The 20,517-nt window shown below is 43.9% G+C and overlaps 1 protein-coding gene across 4 annotated transcripts in view; it reads right to left on the reverse strand.

Annotated features, from left to right (window-relative positions):
• The window catches only part of KCNH1 (potassium voltage-gated channel subfamily H member 1), a 236,755-nt gene that overhangs the window by 58,536 nt on the left and 157,702 nt on the right, over positions 1-20,517 (reverse strand). The gene's annotated exons all lie outside the window — the stretch shown is intronic.

Genomic DNA, 20,517 nt, shown 5'->3' on the forward strand with positions numbered 1-20,517 from the left:
CTGTCAGTGCCCATCATCCATCCCTGCCATGTGGGGGGAAGCAGGCAGCACGCGACCACCCACCCACCCTGCACCCAACCCTGGGTGGTAGAACACTGCCAGCATTTATATTGGATCGTAGATTACAGCCTACTTCAAGTTGGACAAGCCTGCTCTACAATATGTTTCAAAACATACTGCTTTTGATAGAACTACAATCCAAATACGTTTTATTTCCAACCCACCCCCTCATCGTAGCATAATGCATCTGTGCAGTGTGGCAGCTTACAAGAAAGACAAATAAACAAAGCGATTGTTCTGTTGTATCACTGTTGCCCAGCCGAGAGATCTCATTTGGAAAGGCGATGCCTGAGACTCAATATCATTTCGTCGATTTGCACAAAACCCGCGATTGCATAATAAGAGAGAGAAAAAGACGTACTGACTCCTGCGCAGATTGATTATTATTTGTGAAAGCAATTACAACCCTTAGCAGAATCAGGCAATTTGTAAATGGACTGTGTGTAATAATTCAGGTCTGATGGAGGGCGAATGAAGGAAGGACATCTTGCTCCATAAATACAGTATGTTACAGCCTTGGCTCAAGAATCAAAGCTGGGCTCAGAAATTACCGTATTTTTCTCTCTATAAGACGCACCAGACCACAAGACGCACCTAGTTTTTGGAGGAGGAAAACAAGAAAAAAAATATTCTGAATCTCAGAAGGCAGAACAGCAAGAGGGATCGCTGCGCAGTGAAAGCAGCAATCCCTCTTGCTGTTCTGGCTTCTGGAATAGCTGCGCAGCCTGCATTTGCTCCATAAGACGCACACACATTTTCCCTTACTTTTTAGGAGGGGAAAAGTGAGTCTTATAGAGCAAAAAATATAGTATAAGGAAGGGCGTGAGAAAGCTTAGGCCAGGGGTAAGCAACCTAAGGCCTGGGGGCCAGATGCGGCCCAATCTACTCTGGGAAGCCTTTGAGGGATGCCAGCTCTTTAAAAGCAGGTGTTATCATGGAAAAATATTGAGAGAAGGTAGACTGTCCTTGATCGTACCTCTTGCTGGCAAGGAAACAGGATGAAAGTTGCTAGGTTTGCCAGCCAGGGGAGGCACCCAGCTGGTTTTTAGATTGCTCCCCATGACTTATTCCAGCTGAGAAAGACCTGTATGACCCTTGTGGGAGATGCTGTGTGCTTTGGAGAGATTGCTGCTATTTTAGTTGTTATAGCAACTTACGGGTTCTACCATCCAAGAGGTTTAGTTTCACTAAAACAGGGACTGTTCGACACGGCTGCCTAAATCCCCTGAAAGCAGTGTCAACTGGGGCCTGTAGAAAGGCTAAGCTTCATAGCAAAGAGCAATTTTGAATTTCCCCCAAGGCAAATCTGAAGCTAAACCACTTAGAAGCCACTTGGGCATATTAAACAAACAAAACAAACCGATGTGCTTACAAGCCCACATTACAGATCCAACACCACAGTAGCATAGCCATGAATATCTAAGGTAAATCTGGTAAGGTGAAGTCTTGATGTTCAGGTCTTCTACGACAATATGCTCAAAAGGAACTCAACACCACTCAAATAAATCTGTTACGTAGACTGTTCCTAGTCCTAACATTTGTTCCTAGCACTAGGTATGCGCAAGCAAATAACTGATTTTATTAACCACTGTTTGGTACGGCAAAGGAGGTTGGGCACCTTACCGGGAAAAGATAGACATAATATTTTACAAGGACAGGAAGAAACATCATGGACAGAATAATTTCCACACACAGGAAGAACAAGTTTGGATGTTTCACCTGTAGATTTATAAATCATTTAATGTGTTGATATGAATGGAAGTTGTTAAAATTGCAGTTGTTGTATAAGGGATTGTTATTTTGTCAGGAGGGTAATTGAAATTAATAAGATTTTGGAATGCAGAAATAAAGTAAATCCTCAAACCATCAATTCTAGCATGCGAGGGGCCACCTAAATTATATAATTTGGCATCTGAATGACTGGTATTAGTGATTGTAATTTGGGATTGTTATGAGGCTGTTATTGGATTATTGTAATTGAAAACTAATAAATATTATTATCACAAAAAAGCACTCACAGGACGATGGAGGACGCTGAAGGGGTGGGGGTCAGTGCTCAGGAACGAGAGCAACAGGACTATCACCAGAGCCAGAGGTGTCCTCATCTCCCTGAACACAGTGGGCTCTGTGGCAAAAGGAGTAGTGGGAGGTACGCTCTAGGAGGCTGAGGCAGGCAAGGGTCCACAGCCCAGCTCACTAGCTGGCCAGGTGGGGCAAGCTAGCTCTGGGAGGAGCTGTGGGATTCTCTTTGTGGCTGTGCTTGTGCAGGATTGACCTCCAGCTGCCTTGACACCTGGATTGGCTGCAGAGGTGGGAACCCGGCTGGACTTTTGACGCTGGGCTTATTAGGCTGCTGGACTATGCGCTAGCATCTGCTGTGGGATTGTGTACGTCGGGGGGACTTGCCACCGGGTACCCCTGGTGGTTTGGGACACTCACAAGCATAAAACGCAATGCGATTTTTGAAAAAGAACACCAGAAAACAACTTCCAGGGCCTTGGCATAGCTCTCCCATTCAGATTTTCAAAGCACAGGGAATCTCTGGATTTAAAGAAGCATGGAACAGCAGTCGTTGGAGGAGGGATACTGCAAGGAGGAGGGGGAATTAAAGGAGGTGTGAGGGGTTCATGAGCCACATTAAGCCAAAGGGCCCTAGTCTAAACAAACAGAGGAATAAAACCAATTCACCAAAACATTGCATAGCACATTATTATTATTACCTACTCATAGAACTAGGGCCGCGGGTGGCACTGTGGGTTAAACCACAGAGCCTAGGACTTGCCGATCAGAAGGTCAGCGGTTCGAATCCCTGCGACGGAGTGAGCTCCCATTGCTCGGTCCCTGCTCCTGCCAACCTAGCAGTTCAAAAGCACGTCAAAGTAGATAAATAGGTACCGCTCTGGCAGGAAGGCAAATGGCGTTTCCGTGCACTGCTGTTGTTCGTCAGAAGCAGCTTAGTCATGCTGGCCACATGACCCGGAAGCTGTACACTGGCTCCCTCGGCCAGTAAAGCAAGATGAGCACCACAACCCGAGAGTTGGCCAGGTCTGAACCTAATGGTCAGGGGTCCCTTTACCTTTTACTCATGCAACTACTACTACAGATAGGGGCATCACTGACAGTGGAATGAGTGTACCTGAGATTGGAGGGGGCGCTTCCAATGCATGTTCACGCTACATGCTCTGATTGTAAGAAAAGGGTTTCTGTCTCCTGGCCTGTTGCTGACCTAATCCTGAGAATTTGGCTGGAACCATCTGAGGCAAAAAGAGGCCTTCTGGCATCACGCAGCCAGCCCTTGGCAACACAAATCTTGAGAGTGGCCTTATCCAAGATCATGTCGCAGATAATATTTGTTTTTAGTGGCAACCAGCCAACCTGGCAATAATAAGAGAAAGCCAAAGACAAGGAAGCATTTGACATCAAACCAGGAGCTTTGAGAGCTTAGGGCCATAGCTGTCAACTTTTCCCTTTTCTTGCGAGGAATCCTATTCAGAATAACGGAATTTCCCTTTAAAAAAGGAAAACATTGACAGCTATGCTTAGGGCAGACCCGGAGAGAAAAGATCTTTTCCCTCCTCAGCGCCAGACTTCCCCAACCACTGCTAGCTACTCCAGTCTTGGCACACAGCGTAATCCTCATCCTGCCCACCATGACATGGCTAAAGTCTTTGAGGGCAGAAACTGGAAAGTGCTGGAAAATTCTAGAAGATTCTAGAAGGTTCGTTTCTGTTGCTAATATTGTTTTGACAAATTTCTGCACTCAGGGAGTTGTGCTCTCTCTCTCTTGTTTGCACCTCATGTGTCTGAAGTCCCCCCCCCCTGAAGTTTTTGTTTGTTGGACTGCACCCTCTGTCAACCCCATGCAGCATGATCAGTGTTGAGGGTGTTGGGAGTGCAACAACAGAGATCATGGTACAGCTTAAGGATCAAGTGTGTTAGTATTGAAGTCAAACAGCCAAGAGAGAGATGAAGGGAGGTGGGACATGTGCTCTGATTGGCTGTGTGGTTCTGAGGGAATTTTCCTCTGTATGTTTGGTTGAATGCTCGCCTGCTATGTGCAAGGTGGGGGGGGGGAGAAAACCTCTCTGTTCCTTTTCCCACAAATTTCAAACTTTGTTCAGTTTCCTCAGTAAAGTGTTGCCAGAATTTCTTTTCCCTCTCTGCTTTTGATGTGATTTTGCTAGCACCTGGATGGTGGGAAATAAAATCCAGCTTGGGGAAGACTGCTCTGTGGGTTCACCTTTCTGTTTTAACTCTGCCCACACTTCTTTCAAGTAAGTCCGCATGACCCAACCATTTCACAGGCTTCGTTTTTTAATTAACAAGAGTTTCCCTGCACCTTCCCTTAAAATTGTGGCAGAAGCCATGATGAACGAGCGCTGTAAAGAAAGCAAATATTGCCAGCTTCAATGTCAGGATAAATGAAGGCAATTTAGAAGCTGGAAATTGATTGCAAACATTAAGTTTCCATATTAAAACTGCAAAATGAGTTAAATGCATTAAAAATAAAAGGAGTGTAGTAAAGATTTTTTAATGTCAAGGAGATGTATATTTGAAGTGGGGATTTTAAGAGCAGGGGAAGAATTGTATTACCAACCACCACCAAAAAGTTAATCTGCTAAATCTCTCCCCAGCCCCTTTATTGGACTTGTAGCACTTTGCAATGTGCTTTACCATTATGAAGTCCTCTCCTATGACAATCCCATGCGGACTGTTCTTGCCCAGTGTTTTCTGTCAATATTAACTGCAATGTCAATTTCGCGCCGTCTTCCATTTCCAGGGCCGCCAGCATTGTCTGGTAGCCAAGCATCTCTTGAAGAAAGCTAGTAATTATGAGGCGTCTCTGGCAAAACAACAATCTGAGCCCCTGACAAATCATACATTAATCACTGCTCCCGTTTGAAATATTCGGCGTGCCGCCTAGACAAGACAAATCCATCTTGCACTATATATAAAAGTGCCAGAACTTAAATCCAGGGTCCCTTTCCACTTTACATTTTGTGGTATGAGACTCACAGTGCAGGCATTCCCATGGAGTCTGCAAGTCATGGCTGTTTAGATCTAATCATCACCACCACCACTGAGGTCCAGTATACCTGAAGGAGCATCTCCACCCCCATCATTCAGCCCAGACATTGAGGTCCAGCTCCGAGGGTCTTCTGGTGGTTCCCTCACTGCAAGAAGCCAAGTTACAGGGAACCAGGCAGAGGGCCTTCTCGGCGGTAGCACCCTCCCTGTGGAACGCCATCCCATCAGATGTCAAGGAGATAAAGAACTACACATTTTTTAGAAGACATCTGAAGGCAGCCCTGTATTGGAAAGTTTTTAACGTTCGACGTTTTATTATGTTTTTTATATTCTGCTGGAAGCCGCCTAGAATGGCTTGGGAAACCCAACCAGATGGGTGGGGAATAATAACAATAATAATAATAATAATAATAATACAGTGTTTTAAAGGTGATTCACAAGCTTATAAGTGATTCACATAGCTTATAAGTGTTAAAAACACAGAAGCAACAGATACATTGAAAGCAAGACTCAAAACCTTAACAAGTGAGCACTTGTGATAAAGACCCTTTTAGCTGGGAAAGTCTGTGGGCTCATTTGCGCCTGGGCCAAAATTATCCTCCTGCATGAAAAGAAGGGAGACTGCACTTAAACCTGTTCAGTTGACCTCAGGGGATAAGTAGATTTGTGTGAGAGAAGCTGGTCCCTGGCTAGTGTTTTTCTATTAAGTATTTATTAAACATCAGTTTGAGCATTTAACGTTAGAACGTGAAAATGTATGAAATGGCTTTATTATCAGCATCACATTTCCCTTGTAGGGAAGCAAATTGAACATGACTCCTGTTATCTACCATTACTGTGAAACGTGTACAGCGGGCAGCCTTAAAAACCTGGCCCTTAATTTCAGTCTCTGTGGCTTAATCACTTCACTGTTCTGCATTTCTGCACTAATTCTCATTTAAAGATTTCTGATGGGCAAAGTTCAACCTGCATATCATCCATAAGCAAGCTGTGCACAAACCAGCATAAAGAGCCATTAATATGCAAGATAATCATGATATATGCAAGGTCATAACATCATCTGATGCTTGCAACACAGAACAAGATGACCCATGAATAGATGCAGATATGGGTATTTGAGATAAATTAGAGTTGGGTGGCAGAACATCTGCTCAGTTTATTCTGCGTAAAAGAGCTTCTTGGTTCTTCAGAATCCAAATCAGGATATTTTAAAGAGGTTAAGAGATATAGCACATCTTAACATCAACATTTGCAGGAAAAAATCAAGAGGAAAAAACCAATTTTAGTCATCACCAGGTATTCAGAGTTCTTTGTTGTTGACAGAGCAAACTCCCTGAAGGCAAGAAGTTCCAGGGAAATGTTATTCTTAAATTTTATTTATTTATTAAATTTGTATACTGCCTTTCATCAATAGATCTTAGAGCAGTTCACAGCATAAAACATATCTGCACTTGATTTTGGGAGGGTGAGTTAATGCTATTACTTATTTTATCTTGGGAATACCTGTTTCATTCACAAACGTACAATTGAATAGGGAGAAGTTCTTTCTGACTTTCTTAATACTGAACTCAGCTTCATTCAGTGAAACTGTATGTTGGAAGAATCAGGAGAGGCAAAAGAAAATACTCTTTCACACAGTTGGAAGACCTGACATCTTCATCTGGTTTTTAATTAACCAGAGAGAGTGTTTATTTTTATTTTTTAGGGGAAATATAACCCCAGCATAAGCATCGTTGGCAACTGCAGCACCAAGGATGAGATCTGAATAGCTTATGGAAATGGATTGTCCTATTCTACCATCCATCTTGCTTGGAAGGAGGGACGCGGGTGGCGCTGTGGGTAAAACCTCAGTGCCTAGGACTTGCCGATCGCATGGTCGGCGGTTCGAATCCCCGCGGCGGGGTGAGCTCCCGTCTTTCGGTCCCAGCTCCTGCCCACCTAGCAGTTCGAAAGCACTCTTAAGTGCAAGTAGATAGATAGGTACCGCTTTATAGCGGGAAGGTAAACGGCGTTTCCGTGTGCTGCGCTGGCTCGCCAGAGCAGCTTTGTCACGCTGGCCACGTGACCCGGAAGTGTCTGCGGACAGCGCTGGCCCCCGGCCTCTTAAGTGAGATGGGCGCACAACCCTAGAGTCGGACACGACTGGCCCGTACGGGCAGGGGTACCTTTACCTTTTACCTTTATCTTGCTTGGAGCCACTAGCCCAGGCAGAGCAGAGAGGCGACAGAATTGATGGTGATGCTGAGTGTGGGATAACCAGCCTCATATAACCAACATGCTTAAGTCTAATCGATGCATAAAGGAGTTAATACCATGGAATACCTTGGATTCAGAGAACCTAGCTAACTACCAGCCAGTTGCTAATCTCCCGTTCCTGAGCAAGGTTCTGGATTGAGTGGTCGCAGACCAGATTCAGGTGCTTTTGGAAGAAAGTGGTTTTCTGGATCCCTTTCAATTGGGGTTTGGGCCCAGTTGTGGCACAAAAACTGCTTTGGTTGCCCTGTATGATATTGCTCAAACTAGCACTAACAGCCTATTGATCCAACAAGCCTCAAGGTTACTGAGCTAAGAACTCAATTATCCCAGCCCTGTAGCCCGCAAGAAAGACAATGGCAAAGATTTAGGCTACAATAACATAGATTGAATACCTCCCATTATTATCATGCTAGTGCCATTGTACCAGGAACCTACATCATGCTACCTTGCCACAACTTTTATGAAGCACTCATTATAAATGAATTTTCACACTTTTCACACTTTGCGGTGCTAATCAGCAGGGCACAATAATTGTATGGAGGAAAATGCCACAAGACTTCTCATAGCTAAGGCACCCTGTGCGATCTATCAAAATTTGCTTCCTTCCAGGAGCTGTACCTCAAATCAAAGTCATGGGCCTAGGCTCTTTCAGCCCTTCGTGATGGCGTGCCACAGCACTGCTGATTCAATTGACAGCAGATGATAAGTAGCAGCAAAGAGACAGACTGACAAGCTTTCTAACAAGTCTAATGACTACACCTGACAACGAGGAAAGGTCAACAGAAAAGCCAGTTCTCCGGCGCTGAACCAGAATCAAGTGGCAGCTTTCAACCCTACCTGTCCTCTGTATCAAACAGACAGGTGGCAATGGCTGTAAGCAAAACACCTGCTGCTCCTTTGCCATAACACTTGCATTTGCCAAGGTCTTGGCTCTGAGTGGTGATAGATGTCAGCTTCTGTTTTTAATGAGGCCGAGCATGGCATGACTAACAGCACCACCCACATCAGAAAAACCTTCTTAAAGAATGCCCCAATAATCCTAATTCTAAACCTACCAACATCACCATTATTTATCATGGGGGTTCAGTGGGTCGCAGCTGCAACTCTTGTACTTTATTAGCCCAGTTAAGGGTGTAAAATGTATAAATTGATCTGTTCTGCTTTTTGCCCTGCTCTCTAGTTCTCTAGCTCCTTTCTTCTCTTTTTGGACAACACCACACTTTCCCTTTGCAAGGAGGCGGGATATGTTACATGGTCACTCTACTCACAGTAACTGATGCAGAAACTCATCCGTACAACCTTAGTTATTCAGCAGCAAACCGGCTAAAACCTCCTGTAAATCATCAATGTCACCTGTGCCACAAACACAATGCCACAGATCATAAAGTGTCTCTACAAATCTGTCATCTAAGACAGCAGATAGCATTAATTGAAGCCTGAATAATGAGAAAAAAATCTCTCAGGGGAATTAACTTATAGTCCCTGTATATTTAAGTATAGAGTAATCTTGGTTGAAGTCAGAAATGAAAAAATCCCACTGGATTAAAAAAAAAATTTTTTAACCTGTTGGGTTTTTTTAATGTAACCTTTGGAAGTCAGAATCTTGGCCCCTAAAAATAATTTGCAAGAAATATCCAGTCTGTTGAATCACCAACTCCTCTGGCGGTGAGTTCTCCTCCCCCAAAGTTTCTATCAAATTGCTCCTTCAAAAGAAAACTAGTCAGCTCTTATATATATATATGACATGAACTATGTAACCAAACGTATCCTTTAGGATTTTCGGCTGTCTTCACTACCTATTTCCCAGTTTTAGGTCTGTTGGCAACGAAAGCAAAGATGGCATTCTGCCTTCCTATTTATAGAATTTGGAAATTGCCATTACTCTCTAATAGTTTATCACAACAGGCAGGATAGCGCACCTTCTGTGCAGTCCAAAAGCTGCATGCCAGGCAAGAGAAAAGGCTAGGGCTTCAGGGGCAATGGCTCTACGCACGCTCCCATCACGATGTGTCAAAGCCCTTTCATTCTTTAGGCCTGAACTGCCTCCCCTATCTGGAGCGCATTATGCTTCTACTTGTGCTCATGGCTGGGCGGCTGAATGGAAATAATGCTTGTGTTCACTCTAAGCACTGACTCCTTATTGAATCAGCCTGGGAACCTGGAAGTTGGGCTGTGCTTAAGGGGAGAGTGCACAATTCATTCACCAGGACAGGATGCAACAGATAACTGCTTGATCAGGGAATGAGTCACTCTCCGTTATAAATTTTGTGTAATGCTGGTGGTCAACAAAAGAGGCTTAAAGACTCTCTCAAGACAAAGCTAAAAAAATGTAGTATAAACGCTGGCAATTGGGAAATACTGGCCTGCAACTGCTCCAATCAGAGAACAGCCTTTACCAAAGGTGTCATGGGTTTTGAAGATGCTGATAATAATAATAATAATAATAATAATAATAATAATAATAATAATAATAATTTATTATTTATACCCCACCCATCTGGCTGAGTTTCCCCAGCCACTCTGGGCAGCTCCCAATCAAGTGTTAAAAACAGTATAGCATTAAACATTAAAAACTTCCCTAAACAGGTCTGCCTTCAGATGTCTTTTCAAGATAGGATAGCTGCTTATTTCCTTCACATCTGAAGGGAGGGTGAAACTCAGAACGAAAGGGAGAAACACGCTAAGAGGAAGGCACATTTGGCAAACCCTCACCGAGATTCAACTTCCGCCCAGAAACCTATGTGCCTACTGTGGAAGGACGCGTGGATCCAGAATTGGCCTCCACAGTCACTTGTGGACTCACGGTTAAGACTGTGTTCATGGAAGACAATCTTACCTGGCTACAAGTGATCGCCAAAGAAGAAGAAGATGATAATGAGAGAGGGAGAAAACACCTTCCAGACATATAATTCTGCTCTCAAAAGTGCTTGTTCAAGACATTTTGTTGCATGGACCACAGCCCCAAATGGCCTTCCCTCTTCCTTTGTTGGAGGAAATACTTTACAAAGTCTCACTACACCATTCAAACCTTACTACACCAGTCCTCCATGCCTTCAATTATCCCTCCCAAATTCACCTGAAGCAACTTATTTCACCCTGCCACATGGTAGAGCCGGCTGTTGCTCTCAGATGTGTTTGATGTTCATGATGGCTGGAAGCAGCAAATGATAAAAGCTGATGGAGCGGCAACAGAAAAAAGAGAGCCTCCCCCCCCCCTTAACTGCAGTAAAATTCCCTATCATTAGAAAGAAGAGAGGAAATATTCATTTAATTCAAAAAGCCCATCCATCATTGCTACGACATGCCCACTCACCAATTATCTACAGCTACAATGTCCTCACAATTGAACTTGGGGGAAAGTAAGACTGTCTCGATTAGTTTTGCAACATAATTAGCAAGCTAAAATAATCCCTCTCCCATCATCTAATGATTTCAAAGACATCACTGCAAAATGACATTATGCCTTCTTTCCAACTTTGAATTTGCTTTATTTTTGTTTTGAAGCTGCTGGTTAAAAATAAAGATAGAAGTGTAACTCCTCAGATCACTGCAGGTTGCAGAAGTAATTATCTGCCTTCCAACTAATACAGAGATTTATTTGGTTCTCCTGTTGCCTAATTACTTCTGCCTAACTGGATCTTTCAGTCACCTGCAGAGGTGTGAAATGGCTCTTTCCTCCCATAAATATATACACTCCTCCAAGGATGCATCAGAGACAGCTGTGGTCCAAATGTAAGGACAATGGGGCACATGATACAGAGCAGGGATGAGGAACCCTTTTCAGCCCAGGGTCACATTCCCTCCTGGACAATCTTTCAGGGGCCACATGCCAGGAGCGGGCAGGGCCAAAGACCGAAGCAAGCAGACCAATGAATGCAAATTTTGCCTGCACAGTAAGCTAGTTTCTACATGCACATCACTCTATGCCCCATCCAGACTAGTAAGATTCTTCAATAATACATTCCAGCCAGGCAAAAACATTCAAGTAAGGTGTGGAGCAAGGCCAGTGAGGGGTGTGGCCTGGAGAGAAAGGGTGTGGCTAAGGGTGGAGCATAGGCCTCTGGGTCTAACCTTCCCAACTCCTGATATGGAGTTTTTGTGAAGCAGTATGGTGTACATGGATTCCTGGACCTGTCTATTCCTGGACCAGTATGGTGTACAGTGGTACCTCGGGTTAAGTACTTAATTCGTTCCGGAGGTCCGTTCTTAACCTCAAACTGTTCTTAACCTGAAGAACCACTTTAGCTAATGGGGCCTCCTGCTGCTGCTGCCGCCGCCGCGCTGCCGGAGCACAATTTCTGTTCTCATCCTGAAGCAAAGTTCTTAACCTTAAGCACTATTTCTGGGTTAGCGGAGTCTGTAACCTGAAGTGTATGTAACCTGAAGCGTCTGTAACCCAAGGCACCACTGTACATAGATTCCTGGAGTATTCCTTGTGGCCTCATCTGAAATCCATCCAAGATAAGAGTGTGGAGCTCTGACAAGGAGATATGGGACTGAATCAGCACCATTAGGCCAGAGTTCTTTGCATGCCATTTTTTAATGCTTACCTAATCTGGAAACCTCTGTTCATCCTGAACTGCACTATTTGCTGATTTAACCTAGGACAGATCTACCCTCATGGTTTATCATGTTAAGGAAGGGTTAAGGAATTAACACAGATGGACAAATTACGTTTTGCTTGTAACGTTAATAATGCGTTACTAAAATGTGACACCAGAGGTAATGCAGAACAACCAGGAACTGGCAAAATGGGAAGTGCATTGTTACGGACAAGACAAAGTAAGAAACTTTTTTTAATTTACCAGTATGCCCTGTGACATTTTAGAACGATATATCTAATGTCGTTCTAATAATATTAAAAAGGTCAGTGTCGATCCAGCCCTAGACTCAGAAGATTAGACATCTATTCTGAAAATTTTTGTCCCAATTATTTGTCCAGAATGGATGGTCAAGAATACAATATTAGATGAATACCTTTTTATAGGAACCCGTTGTCAAGCCACTCTTATAAACCTGTCCCATGCGCAAAACATCAAGGCAACCCCAAACATAGTAGTGCATGCTTTTGGGTGATTAGTGCTGGCCCAGCACATTTGGCTCCCTGAGATGGAGTCCAAACAGTATCTCTTTACTATGGCCAACACCTTTAAACATATGAAGAGCCCTGCTGGATCTGACCAAAGGTCCATCTAGTCCACCATTTTGTTCTCACAGTGGCCAACCAGATGCTTGTGGGAAGCCTGCAAGCAAGACCTTTCATTTCCCCGCTTATGATTTCCAGTAACTGGTATTCAGAGGCACAATGCCTCCAACAGTGATAGCAAAACAAAGGCATTGTGGCAGGTAGAGCTCTACCCTCCATGAATTTATCTGATCCTCTTTCAAAGCCAGCCAAAGCAGTTGTTATGTACAGAGTTGAATAGGATCCAAACTGCAGCAGTCTGATTGGTCCTAGAACAATAGGATCCAAAAGGCAGCAGTCTGATTGGTCCTAGAACAATGCAGCAGTATGATTGGTTGGCAGGAACCACCCAATCATGCTCCAAATAGAAGTGAATCCACAACCTGATTGGCTTACAGTAGAATTCCGGAATTAGCCAATCATGTGCAGCCCATTGTGTAAATAATGTATATAAGGCAGATACTTTGAGGGGACTTTCATTCATTCCTCCTCACCACCATGAGCTGAATAAAGAGCATGAAATCACTTTGCAACTCTGAGTATATTTCAGCAGTGCTCATTGCTACGTCTTGTGCGAGTGAATTCTATGGTTTACCTATGTGCTATGTGAATTACTTCCTTATGCCCACCCCAAATCTTCCCACATTCAGCTTCACTGGATGTCCCTAGTATTTTGAGAGGGAGAACAACCAGCACCAACAAGGTTGGCTTAACACAATCCCAAAGAGTACTTTGGGGCAGGGTGTTCTTTGCTTTGTAAAGACCAAATTCTACATGCCTGGAGCCATGACATGGTTTCTTCCCAGCCATCACTTATATAGTCATCTTCTGCAGACTTTTATTCAGGAAGGGCTCCCTGGTCCGATCAAAATGATACTCTCGGTGTTCTATGGCTGCCAGTCATCACGATGCATTCAAATTTTGTTTTTGGTATTCACAAGGGAGCTAGATCATAAGGCTCCTGCGGATGTATTCAGCAAAAACACCTGCTGACAGCTTGAATGGCAGATTGGTTCTAAGCAGAACATTGAACACTTCCAGAAATAGCAGGCTAGAAAGTAGACACTCAGATGGCACCATAGATAAATGGCAAAAGTTGAAACTCAGAACTGACCATTGGTGGGAGAGGGGGCCTCAGTCTTAAAGCCTGACTATTTGTTTATTTGTTCCGATCATAAATTAGACTAGAGAACAAATGCATTTATGGAAGGGCAGGTTCACAAATGTTCAGCATTTGTTGACTATAGTTCCAGGTGATGGCTCTCTCTTGTTTAAATGACTCACAGCAGATTAATCTGCAGAAATACTATACAGCGTTATAGCAAACACAATGCTTTTCAATAAAAACAATAGGAACTGTTCCATATTTAGCTGAAAACTCTATAGTGTTCAGATGTTGCACAGGGATTATCCATTTACTAAGTGCTGTGAATAAAAAATGGCAATGGATTCAAGTTGAATGAATTCTTTGAAAATATTGTATTTCCCTTTCCAAAGTGGGGTGTGTGTGTGTGTGTGACTTAACATTTGGGTTTCTGAAATCTCATTTTCTGGGACTTTACTGTGAAAATGTTCCTCTACAATTGGCAAAACCTTCCAGCTTCTGATAACAATGGCCACATTCTAGAGGACCAATTAGGTTTTCATTAGTTTAAACCAGGGGGCTGGATAATAAGCTGCTTTTCTCTCTGTCTCCCTCCTCCTCCTCCTCTCTGTTTCATTAGCCTTGGCCTGATTAGTTTGTTAAATGCCTGATATGATGAAAGTTCAGATTTGAAGTACTTCTCTTTTTTTGCTGCTCTGAAATTATGTTTGGGAAACTGTTTGTTCTGTAAGTTTCAAGGATACTTGAAACTCCATTACACAAAAGCCATATGAAAAACATATACACAGAGAGGGAGAGAGTTGGTTGTTAAAGAATTGTTGTACTGGGGCTGGGGGGGGGGGGGAATCCCCTGTGTGACCTGACAAATTTTGCATATAACAATAGCATTGACTAGTCTGCCACCTACTGGCAAGGAAATTAGAACTGCCAAAAAAATAAATTATTTTTTTCTTTCCATCAATCTAGCACAAGTTTCATGTTCTCTTCTCAGCTGTTTTATTCAGACACCCCCTTCTTCTTTGACCAAACTTGGTATTTTGGCATCTTTAATTGCATAAATTACTCTTAAAACATATCCCCTTTTCACCCTTAATTCACCTAAATGCTTCTCTTTCATCTTCAATACCCTTCATCTCTATTTTTCTCTGTATACATTTGCCTATATCGACCCTATTAATAACGTTAGAAACGGCAAAGAAATCACTTTGAAGTCTTTGCTCTGTCAGTTCTCACCAAAATAGTTCTTCCTTGATCTGTGATTGTACCTTTAATCAGGGAGAAACATAATCATTCTTATTGCCCTATATTAGGCAGAAAGCTTCCTTTCAAAGCTAAAATGGGCCATTTGAACAAGATGCTCCATAAGATCAAATTGCTGAACAGGTTTCCTGAAATGTCCGTAACTGAATGGTTAAGACTGGAGTTTTCCAATGTGACCAGCATGCTAACTAACCCAAGGCAGCTGTGCAGACCGTTCAGGCCTGTTGTCCTGCATTTCACATGAGAACCACGAGGGTTGAATCCAGAGTCACATGAAGCAAATTCAGCTTGTGAATTGAGGACCTGCTGCCCACAAAGGATTATAATAAGACACATTATTTTAGGTTAATGGGCAAAATAAGGCCACAATTTTATTGGTTACAGCATATGAGTAGTATTGGCTTAGGCATTGGATAAAACAGCAATACATGGCTCCACCCTGCTCAGCAGGGAGTCATTTCAGGGTTAACAACCAGTGGGAGGAGCTTGTTGATGCAAATACAACTGGAAGCTTCCCCATGACGTCACCGGGGGTCATGCCATGGCCCTAGCCACCAGCAGGGCATCGGACAGGATCCACAACCACCGGATTCCTTTAACAGAATACCCCAAAGGGGAGGGGTAGATGATGGCCCATACCCAGTCCTCCAACACAGCACACCTATTCCAGTGCTTAACCAACATCTTCTGCTTGTGCAATGAGATTCCCAATGCAAACACACCGCAATCTGTTCTGGGGTTTCCCTAACCCTCCGAGGCAGATCTGGGTATGGTGCATAGCATGCACAGGGGGAGGAGAGGAGGGGAAATCTCATTGCGCAAGTCAAAATTATTTCATTTGTACAGTTACTTAGTTTGGAATCTACTTCAATACAGTGGTACCTCGGGTTACAGATGCTTCAGGTTACACACGCTTCAGGTTACAGACTCTGCTAACCCAGAAATAGTACCTCGGGTTAAGAACTTTGCTTCAGGATGAGAACAGAAATTGTGCTCCGGCGGCACGGCAGCAGGAGGCCCCATTAGCTAAAGTGGTGCTTCAGGTTAAGAACGGACCTCCAGAATGAATTAAGTTCTTAACCCGAGGTACCACTGTACAGCAAAAAACCAAAAGGTTCCAAATGCTCGTAAGACAGAAGCTCTTCCTCTTGCATGGTGCCTTTAATCATGAAGGCTATGGGCAGGTAGTAGCTTGAGTGATGGGGTGGTGTTGGAGAGCATCACTGTAGCTACTGCTCTGCCAGTGCATTTGCACCACACTCACCCCACCATTATGCTCCCCTATCCCAGCCCCATAAAATGCCAGTGTTGGGAGGGAGGCTCCACCACACTAAAGCTGGGCAATCTCTGGTTTTCAACATCATGGTATATCCCCCAGCCAGCTAAACACTGCAATATCATGATATCTGATATAAGGATGGAGCCATGTAGAGGCAACGGCTACCTTCAGAGTTTTCCCTGCATCAAGATTTTTGCCTGCTCCTGCTCATGTGATTTGCTGCTCCCTGCAGGAGGCGGGGAAACCTGAGCCAGCAAGTGTTAACAGGGGCTACAAGAATCAGGAGAAGCATTGACTGGCTTTACGGTTTTTCCCACGTTGTGGTTTTTGCATAGCACACAAACACACACGTATACATCATGTTTTGCAATATATTGCCAGGCAAAAAATTATGCAACCGATATCACGATACGGATTCTAACTGGTTTTGGACAATATATTGATACATCACACAGGGCATGACTGGCTATTGTGGCCATGTATACTATTTTACGGGATGCGGGTGGCGCTGTGGGTTAAACCACAGAGCCTAGGACTTGCTGATAAGAAGGTCGGCGGTTCGAATCCCCACGACGGGGTGAGCTCCCACTGCTCGGCCCCAGCTCCTGCCAACCTAGCAGTTCGAAAGCATGTCAAAGTGCAAGTAGATAAATAGGTACCGCTCCGGCAAGAAGGTAAACGGCGTTTCCATGCGCTGCTCTGGTTCGCCAGAAGCGGCTTAGTCATGCTGGCCACATTACCCGGAAGCTGTACGCCGCCTCCCTCAGCCAATAAAGCAAGATGAACGCCGCAACCCCAGAGTTGGTCAGGACTGGACCTAATGGTCAGGGGTCCCTTTACCTTTTATACTATTTTACAGAGGACAATCTTGTATTTGAAATGCTCTTTGGCCCAAGTCCTGTGTAAAGACACAACACTATAAGAAGGGAGAGCAGAGGCCTTGAATTAATCACTTCGGTAATAGGCACACAGATCACCCGACAATAGTCTTCTCCACTGTGGTGATTTGTACTGTACTTCTACTGAAATTAAGTTAAAGCAGTTATTTATAAATGTACACCTATACATCTAAATTAGCAGGTCACAATGTCTGGAAATCTGCATCCCATCTGTGACTCCATTTCCTCTCTCTCTCTTTGGCTATACATAAGTGGCCATCCTAATTATGCTTATTATCTATTGACAAAACTGTCATTCTGAAATTGTCTAATCTAAGCCAAGGAGCCATTCCACACAAAGACCCTGACCCTCTTGAGCTAGTGGTTCCATGCCCACTATCGCCAACTATGGAAAGGGAGAAATGCCTCCTAAGATTGTCGAGAGCAGCTAATTGCTGGGATGGGTGGGGTGGGCTTTGTGCAAGTGGAAGGATTTTTCTGCTTGTATCTTGTACCTTTGGATCCAACCGCTTATTTCTATTCAGTTATTATGGGTAATACTCCCTCCAGTGTGAAAGGGGGGGGGAGTTGGTTTATTCCTGCTCTTTGCTTCCTCTGCTTAATCAATAGGTTCTCTTACGGGTCAACTATCATTTTGTGGTTGGAGGCCATAAGAGGTTTCCTCCAACTCCATGAAAACATTTTCCTTAAGAGCCTTTGACAAGGCACACTGGGAAAACCTTAGGATACCAGCAAATCTTTTTTAACAGCAAGCCAATTATTTGGGTATAGTGGTACCTCTAGTTGTGGATTTAATCTGTTTCCGGGTGCCATTCGCTCCCCGAAAATTCCTCAACTAGAGCACCTCTTCTGCGCATGTACACGGCGTGATGTGCTTCTGTGCGTGCGCAAAGCGCGCAGATCATTTCTACGCATGCACGGGCGGCGAACCCAGAAATAAACTCTTCCGGGTTTGCCGCATTTGTAAGCTGAAAGTCTGTAAGAAGAGCGGAACGCAACACGAGGTATGACTGTATTGGGAACATTATGCATCTTTACACAGCTTCTAAGTGGCATAGCTTTCATTTGATGTTGAATCTTTCTTCCATGCCTGGTTTAATGTCTACTATATCCATTGGGTGAGAAACTGACACAGAAACCAATTGCCTGTTACATTTTCCCACACCTTTGTCTTCAGTTATTGCTACATAACTCCATTTGTAGTCCTCATGCAGTTTCCCGAGAGTGGGACTGCAAAGCCCTCCTCTGGAACATAAGCATGGGCTGGATACCTGTGACTCTGACAAATAACTCTGATTGTCCAGACCCCATTAGGCTGCCACACCTTTCCATTAGCGCACATTCCTCCTCCTCTTGAAAGCACATAATTGGACCACAAAAGCTAAACACTTAACTCATGCAAAGGAATGCATGCAGACCCTGATGGGGGTTGGTTAAGTTTATTTTGTGTCTTCATTTCCCTTGCATACCATTGGATACAGGAAATTTGTCTTCTCGTTCCTATTTCACTGTTCAGATAGAGGATGGCTGGAGAAGCAATGTGTTTTTTTCAAATGGAGAGGCACAGTTTGCTTTATGTTACTCATTCCTTCCCTGACAGAGGACCTTGTGCCTTTAATAGGAACATGACAAGATGAAATTCAGCAGATCCAGCTCCTCTCACTTCTGCCCTGAACATCCCGCCAATTAATTTTACTGTATGAAAAAGTTGGCCGTGCCAGTGGACTTCATCTCATACAAGTGGGAGCATCTCCTGCATGGAGTTCTGCACAGAGAACACTCCTCTTGGAGCAGGTGGCTTTTGCCAATTGCCTCCAGCAGAACTTTCCACCCTGTTCTGGAAGATTAGGGGCCCCTTCAGAACAGCGAAATGGAAGGTGAAATCTGGATCAAGCCCAGTATCAGCTAGATGTAACTAGAATTCAACATGCCACAGAGCAGGGGTAGGGGAACTGTGGACTGCCATATACTGTTGGACTCCAACTCCTATCTGCCTCAACCAGCATAGCCAGTGGTCAGGGATGGGAGCTGTGGTCTAGCAATACTTTCCTACTCCTGCCTTAGCAAGTATTTTGATTGACATAGGAAGCACAGTGGGGCCCATGAGCACCTTGTCTATGTCAGCTGAGCATGGTCAAGCACTGCAGGAGCAAACAGAGAGTCCCTATGGGCCCAGGCACCAATTCCCTGGCTCATTGGCCTTCCAGGACCAGGAAGGAAATGCAGGCATTTTGGGCCAGACAACAGGCACTTTTGAGCTTGGGCATCAAGTAGCCCAGGAGAACTGGCTCCACTTCGCTCCTTGCTAGCTGGATTCCTTCAGAATGGGCAACTCACTGCTGAGGCTAACACCTACGAGGCTGCCCTTCTGCACTATCATATGGTTCCTCTCTCCTGCTTCTGCTTTCTGTATCCCACACCCATTTGACCATGATTTTCCTGACCTGTATCCTATCCTCAGTTCCACAAATTGTGTGGCCTTAGATATACAGTATGGCTTCCCACCTGGCTTATGAGTTCCATTCCTTGCTGCCTCATCTGCTTCAGGTCAGCTGTGGCCTTACTGGCCAAAAGACTCTGACTCTGAAAGGGTTTGTGATGAAACCCATCACATTTGAGGCAACTTATAACGCTGGGTGCTATTTGTGACAATTCAGAAATCCCTTATCACTACTCTAAGGTATGCCTAGTTATTATCAATTTTATTTTGTTTATGCATTTTTACAACATATATATATATATATATATATATATATATATATATATATACACACCATACAATATTCATCATTCTAGTTACAGGTAGGTAGCCGTGTTGGTCTGCCGTAGTCAACAACAACCAAAAAAAAAAATTCTTCCAGTAGCACCTTAGAGACCAACTAAGTTTGTTATTGGTATGAGCTTTCGTGTGCATGCACACTTCTGAAGAAGTGTGCATGCACACGAAAGCTTATACTTGTATGTCCCACAGAGGACCTTATGGTCTTCAAATAAAAACATATTGGAGATCCCAGGCCACAGGGAAGTTAGGCTGGCCTTGACCAGAGCCAGGGCTTTTTCAGCAGTGGCCCCGATCTTGTGGAACGCTCTGTCACAAGACACTAGGGCCCTGTGGGACTTGACATCTTTCTGCAGGGCCTGCAAGATGGAGCTGTTGCACCAGGCCTTTGGTTAAGGCACAGTCTGACCCCCTCTCTCCTTCTGTAATCCTCATAGAATGCTAGCCCAATGGTTGCCATTAATTTGATTCTGAATTGATTTTAGAATGTATTTTAATTCATTGACTGAGTGATTTTATGTACACTGTGCTATTTTTACTTGTTGCTAGCTGCTCTGAGCCCGGCTTTGGCCGGGGAGGGCGGGATATAAATAATAAAAAATTTATTATTATTATTATTATTATTATTATTATTATTATTATTATGCCCTCTAGGATACTCTTCAA

The sequence above is a fragment of the Podarcis tiliguerta genome, assembly GCF_965153285.1.
Source record: "Podarcis tiliguerta genome assembly, chromosome: 3".
In the NCBI taxonomy this organism is placed as follows: domain Eukaryota; kingdom Metazoa; phylum Chordata; class Lepidosauria; order Squamata; family Lacertidae; genus Podarcis; species Podarcis tiliguerta.